At 46.7% G+C, this 7,295-nt stretch overlaps 1 pseudogene; it reads left to right on the forward strand.

Moving 5' to 3' along the window:
- The first annotated feature begins 5,750 nt into the window (after positions 1 to 5,750).
- On the forward strand, positions 5,751 to 6,250 carry LOC103259515 (annotated as a pseudogene).
- Positions 6,251 to 7,295: the final 1,045 nt, after the last annotated feature.

A 7,295-nucleotide genomic window follows, 5' to 3' on the forward strand; every position in this document is an offset into this window, starting at 1 on the left:
GGAGGGGGAAGGATCATCAGGCATTAGATGCTCACAAACAGCGCGCAACCTAGATCCCTTATATGCACCGTTCACAATAGGGTTCTTGCTCCTGCGAGAATCTAATGGCGTTGCTGATCTGACATGAGGCAGAACTCTGCTCACTGCCCGCTCACCTCCTGCTGTGCAGCCTGTTACCTGTCTGTGGCTGGGGGTTGGGGAATCCCTGAGATATATATATAGGTAGGTAAGTGTTTTAAAACATGAGTATTTATTCCTTGTTCCATATATGTATATATGACTAAGAACCCAGAGCTACAGACAACCTTCACCACGGACAAAAAGAAAAGCGAATGCCAGTTATGAGGAAAGACTTAAGAATGCAAAGAGGCTGAAGGGTCAATGGCCCTAGACACTGCAGGGCCAGGTGCTTTTCAAACTGTGCTTCTCACACTCTTTTTTTCTATCGCTTTAATTTTGGGTTTCCTATATGATTTCACTTGACAGAGAAGTCCTCAACAGGGAAAGAGAGAAAATTTGAAAAAAATGCAGGTTCCTTCTGCAGATGGAACCCTCCCTCACCCATACCCTTCCCTCCCCCCCAAGGCATACATGAGTCTCTAATGGTTCTTTGAACATGAACAAAAACATGCTTTAAAACACGCACCTAATCCAATTCTTTATAAATCAGAAAGTGAGACTTAAAGAGGTAAAGAGACTCCCACAAGCACACAGAAAAGCAGCAGCCAGGGCCTGGGACCCCCAAATCCAAGCTCATGCTCTTTCAACTAAACCAGAAGGTAGAATTCTTGGGTAACCCTGAAAGCTTGTTAGGATTTGGAGCAGTGGAAAGGACAGGAGGAATGGAGAGCTCTTAATGGGAAATGTAGCACCATGGTGGCTACATTAAGCAGGAGGAGGCTGGCTGTGGGGGAAGTGGAAAAGCCAGTCAAGCTCTTATAGTAGGTGGTCCCAGGCACAAAGGGATGCCAGACAGCGGGGTGGCCATGGAAATGAAGATGGACCACCTCAGGGGCCTCCACAAAGGGCACCCTGAGGACTGTGATTGGTTTGAAGTATATGTGATTAGAGAAAGAAGCTAGGAAGGCTGAATTAAAAGGAGAGGGAGGCTCATGTCTGTAATCCCCGCTGAATTAAAAGGAGAGGGAGGCTCATGTCTGGTGGCTCATGTCTGTAATCCCAGCACTTTGGAAGGCCAAGACAAGAGCATTGTTTGAGTCAGGTGTTCAAGAAGAGCCTAGGCAACACAGCAAGAGTTTGTCTCTACAAAAAAAGTCAAACAAATTAGCTGGGCATGGTGGCACACACCTATAGTCCCAGCTACTCAGGAGTCTGAGGTAGAAGGATTGCCTGAGCCTAAGAGGTGGAGGCTCATGCCACTATACTCCAGCCTGGGCGAGAGACCCCAGACTCAAAAAAAAAAAAAAAAAAGTAAAAGAGTGGGAAGCCACGCTGAAATGGTGGTATCAGTCCTGGACTTCATACACTACCCAAATCCCAAGTTCTCCTTAAAGCCCTTGAGACAAGGGAAGATACCGTTACAAAAGCACAGAAGGGAAATTCATGAAACGATCTAGTGAAGGGGGTAACAGTGTAGTAAGGAAGGTCTTTTGGGTAGACAGCAAAGGAACCCATGGTAGGCATGGCACAGTCCTACAAGGGATGGCACCCTGGCTCCAGAGACACACCTCAGAGAGTACCAGAAAGAACAGTGGTGGAAGGGAATGAGGTCAAGTCTTGCAACCATTAGGACCTACACAAGCACATGAACACACACATGCACACACACACACAGTTGTAGCTTCTGGGGTGATGAGGAATAATAGCAGCTACAACAATTAACATTTAATAAATGTTTACTAGGCCTGGCATGGTGACTCATGTCTATAATCTCAGCATTTCAGGAGGCCGAGGTGAGAGGTCTGCCTGAGCCCATGGGTTCAAGACCAGCCTGGGCAACTTGGCGAGACTTCATCTCTACAGTAAATCAAAAATTAGCCAAGCATGGTGGCGCACGCCCGTAGCTCCAGCTACTTGAAGATTGAGGCGGAAGGATTGCCTGAGCCCAGTAGGTCGAGGTTGCAGTGGCCATGAGCGCGCCACTGCAGTCCAGCCTGGGCGACAGTGAGATTCCAATTAAAAAAAAGAAAAAAGAAAAAATTAGCTGGGAATGGTGGCACATGCCTATGGTACCAGCTACTTGGAAGGCTGAGGCGGAAGGATCGCCTGAACCCAGCAGGTCAAGGCTGTGGTGGTCGTGAGCATGCCACTGCACTCCAACCTGGGCGACAGAGTGAGACTCCAACTCAATCAATCAGTCAATCAGCACTTACTGTATACCAGGTACTGTGTTTACAGCTTTCCATGGGTTGCCTCACTTAAGACTAACAACTATCTTATGGGTTAAATACTACTATTATTATTACCATTTCACAGAGCAGGGAACTGAGGCTCAGAGAAGTTAAATATCCAGCCTAAATTCACTATTTGTAAGTAGAACTCTGTCTGATCCCAAAGCCATGCTCTTAACTACCACATTATATTGAAGGTAAAGACAGTTGTGTTGGGATGCGTGTAAGTGCCAGAAGAAAGGTGTCAGGTGGCAGTTATAGGCTGTCATTGCCCTATAATTTAAGTTAACGATGTGACTAACAGCAGCTGCAGTGACACATGGCATTGCCGTCTATGCCTCCCTCTCCACTGCCTCCTCCAGAACTGCTCTATAAACACTAGTTTAGCTGAAGAGCTGGGGAGTTAAAAGCCTTGAAGCAGGGAGACAAGAAGAACCAGGGGACAAATGAGAAGGTGCCCACAGGCTCACTAAGCGCCAGACTGACTTAATGGTAAAGAAGCATGTCACAAAAAGACAGGATCTCACAGTCTTGGAAATCCTCCTGCATTTCCTGGGAGCACCCTTGTATTCTACTTCTCAGGACTTTTTTCTCACTGTCACAAATGTGTGCACATGCTTCACATAAGGGATGGGGAAAGATGCTTCAACCGCCCAGTCCCAGTGCACTTTATGAGCCTTTCACATTGTCCCTCTTGCCTACCCGCTATGCAATCCCCCTCCTCCCCATACCAAGTTCCACTTTAATGCCACCCTTTCCAAGTCCTATATAGCATTTGCTGAGGACAGATCCTGCTGCAAGGTCTGTGCTGGGCTCTCCTCTGTGCCCGAGAGCACTCTGGGCATGCCTCTTTCACACGCAAGCAGCTCCTACTTCTGTGCATGAGAACTCTGGTCACCTGCCATCTCCCCAACAGAATGTGAAGTTCCAGAGTACACACACTATTTCTTTGGATTCCTAATTTTAACATTTTAACACCGTGCTTAGCAAACGTTACGTAAGTACACAAAAATGTTGCTCAAATAAAAATCTTCCAATTCAAGTTATTATTCATAATAAGAGTATCCAGCAGTTGTTGAGTATCTGCCATGTGTCAGCTTAAAATAAGACATGTTACAGGGGAGGAGAGGAAGTCTCAGAGAGGCGAAGTCACATGTCTAAGGTCACCATCAAGTGGCTGAACTAGGATTGGAACCCTCCAGAATCAAAGTCTCTTCTGCAATATCAAGGCACCTTGCTCTCATCCAGAAGCTCCTCCTGTGGTTGGTTTATTCCTCAGCTGTCCCTTTGTTACAGCACCAGCCACAGTGGCAGCCATACCCACACCTGAGGGTATGCTGAGGGCCTCTCCCACACACTCCAGAGTGCCCATACCCCTTCTTTGTCTGCCACCCACATCACATCTGCCATCCTTACTGAACTCTTCAGGTACTACTCACAGGTAGGATTCCTCCCATCAATCTTTTAGCACAGACTATTGCCTTTACTCAGCTGGTAGCAGACAGCAATTACTAAAACAAAGAGGAAACAAGTGGCCACATCTCTAGAGAGTAAAGCGGCACAAAGGCATTAGTGGGGCAAGTGAACCTGAAACAAAACAAGCTGCAGTGAGACCACGAAGTGCAGAGAGATGGCAGGTAAGCAGGTAGGAAAGAGGTGAATAAAAGAGGGGCCAGCAGATCATATTTGGGAGTCAAAGGAGAAGGCACAAAGTATAAACTCAGCACCCAGCCAAGGAGTCCCTGGGAGAAAACAGAGGTTACTTGCTGATACCAAACAACTCATCCCCAGGACCTGGACCCCAGACTCTCTTCCTCAACAAGATGTCAAACACCACACACTGGCCCACTGGGAAAGTGATATTCTTAGTGGTTTGCATGGACAGGAGACACATTCACAGGCAGACCAAGAATGAAAGAGAGTCACTGCTTCTCTGAAGTAGAGGGACACACTGGGAAGCTGATCTTAAGGGATTTGATTTTATATGTGGAGAAAAGATAGGAACACAGACAGAACTTTGATTTTTGTTGTTGTTGTTGTTGAGTTGGAGTCTCACTCCATGGCCCAGACTGGAGTGCAGTGGCACATCTCCTGGCTACCACAGCCACGACCTGCTAGGCTCCAGCAATCCTTCCACCTCAGCCTTCCACGTAGCTGGAACTACAGGCATGCGCTACCACGCCCGGCTAATTTTTTGATTTATTGTAGAGATGAGGTCTTGCCAATTTGCCCAGGCGGGTCTAGAACCCGCAGGCTCAGACAATCCACTCACCTCGGCCTCCCAAAACGCGGGATTACAGGCTGAGCCACCAAGCCTGGCTGATCTTTGATTTTTTTAAACTTGGTTCATTCACTTCAAGGTATTCTCAGGTACTTTAAAACTCTCTTAGCAAAAACAAAAATGAAAAAACCAATGTCTGGAAGAGGAGTTTCAGACAAAGGAAAGGTAGTCTTCAATATATTTCATCACTGTGACCAGGGCCTCCCTTATCCCCCACTCATACATAAGCTCTGCCTCTCTAGGGGTAAAACTCCTCCCTTCCCAAAAAACAAACAGCTGAAGGCTCAGCATGGCACCTCTGAAAGGCTGCCCATCAGCCAAGTGTATAGGAAATGATGGCCAAGGGACAAGAGGGAAAAGTGATGACTACTATCTTAGGAAAAGCAATTAAACAGGAAATCAAAATAGCATGGCCTTATGATTGCCTTTGAAATAGACAGAGTTATGACTCCCAGAGACAATGTGATTTTACTTATGCTACTTATTTTACTTGATTTGATTCATTCATATCTTAAGTGAATCACTGAACAGATGTGATGAATGGACATTTAGCCTTTGAAGAGAGACCCATTAAAAATGAGGGATGAGCTGGGCTCGGTGGCTCAACCTGTAATCCCGCGCCTTTGGGAGGCTGAGGTGAGCGGATTGCTTGAGCCCGTGGGTTCGAGACCCGCCTGGGCAGCGAGACCTCATCTCTACAATAAATTAAAAAAAAAAAATCAGACGGGCGTGGGTAATTCCGGCTACTCGGAAGGCTGAGGCGGAAGGATCGCCGGAGCCCAGCAGGTCGAGGCTGCGGTGGCCGGGAGCGGCCACTGCACTCCAGTCTGGGCGACAGAGTGAGACTCCAACTCAAAAAAAAAAGAAAAAATGAGGGATGAGGGCGGCAGGTCTGGCTGGGGAAAGCGGCGGCAGAAGCCTAGAGCCCTGTGTGCACGTGTGGAGAAGCAGTAGCACCAGCACAGCAGAGAGAGCCACCCCCACACCCTCCAGAGACCCCAGGGGTGCTCAGCTCCCTGCCCAAGGTAAGGAATCCAGCTTGCAAGGTTGAGTGGCCAGGCTGAGGGCAACGACTGCGATGATATTGGTGGTAACAACGGCCTCAGCAGGCAGGGAAGATGAAGGGTAGCCAGATCAAGCTGAGAGATGTGACACCCCACAATATTAAACAGCTGAAGAGACAGAACTAGGTCATCTTCCAGTCAGTTACAATGACAAGTTCTACAAGGATATGCTGGAGGTTAGCAAGCTAGCAAAACTTGCCTATTTCAATGATATTGCTGCAGGCGTGGTGTGCTGTAGGGAAGATCATTCACAGAATCAGAAGAGACTTTACATCATGACACTAGGATGCCTGGCACCTTACCAGAGGCTAGGAATAAGAACTGTTAAATCATGTCTTAAACATCCGTGAAAAAGATGGCACTTTTGACAACATCTATCTGCATACCCACATCAGCAATGAGTCAGCAATTGACTACAGGAAGCTTGGCTCTGAGATTACTGAGACAAAGAAAACTACTATAAGAGGACAGAGCCTGCAGAAGTTCATGGGTTGCAGAAAAACCTCAATGTCCCTTCTGGTCAGAATGCAGATGTGCTATAGACAGACAACTGAACGAATTACAGATGAACTTTTTTGTACTTGCTTGTCGCCAAATAAAAAAGAGGGGCCCACTGATTCCTTTCTTTTAAAGTTCCCCTCCATTTTGTTCTTGTTTTTCTTCTTTCTTTCCTCTAAAAATTTTAATACTTTCAAGGACTTTAAAAAATAGTCATGTTTGGATTGCTTTAGCCCTCTTATTTTTGTGAGGTGGTTTGACTGAAGGAAGTAGATATGTTTAATTTGGCAGCTAATATATGAAAATTTGGGTGTCAAATAATTTCAAAATTTTAGCTGTTTTTTAAATGTCCTGCTTTCACACTGAAAGGCAGAGCCTACAAAATACTGTATATTTCAAAAGACAAAAAGAAGTAGCAGCAATATCTTGTTCTCTAATTCACAGACAAGTTTAGTGTGTTTATGATACTTTGGGTTTATAAAGACTTTGTGGGACACTTATGTCTAAACATTGCCTTCACTCTACCCGTAGTCCTTCTGAGCACTCTCTCAGGAGTTGGATCATTGTTATCCTTGTAAGAGGCCGAGCTCCATGGCTAAGCCTGTAATTCGAGCATGTTGGGAGGCTGAGGTGAGTGGATTGCCTGAGCCCGCGGGGTTCAAGACCCACCCGGGCAACTTGGCGTAGACCTCATCTCTACAATAAATCAAAAAAATAGCCGGGCGTGGTAGCGCGCACCTGTAGTTCCAGCTACTTGGAAGGCTGAGGCGGAAGGATCGCCGGAGCCCAGCATGTCGAGGCTGCGGTGGCCGGGAGCGGCCACTGCACTCCAGTCTGGGCGACAGAGTGAGACTCCAACTCAAAAAAAAGAAAGAAATACTAAGCTTATTTTGATTTTTCAAGCAATTATTTCTTCTCTTCTTGCTGGTGGTGGGGCAGTTTGCATAGGTAGTGTTATACTTTATAAAAGTGTTTGAGTTAGGCCGGGGTCCATGGCTCAGGCTGTATTCACAGCACTTTGGGAGGCTGAGCCAAGTGGATTGCCTAAGCCCACAGGTTCAAGACCCACCTGGGCAACTTGGTGAGACCTCATCTCTACAA

This window comes from Carlito syrichta, unplaced genomic scaffold, assembly GCF_000164805.1.
Source record: "Carlito syrichta isolate Samal-C Ts95f unplaced genomic scaffold, Tarsius_syrichta-2.0.1 Scaffold302842, whole genome shotgun sequence".
Classification (NCBI taxonomy): Eukaryota; Metazoa; Chordata; class Mammalia; order Primates; family Tarsiidae; genus Carlito; species Carlito syrichta.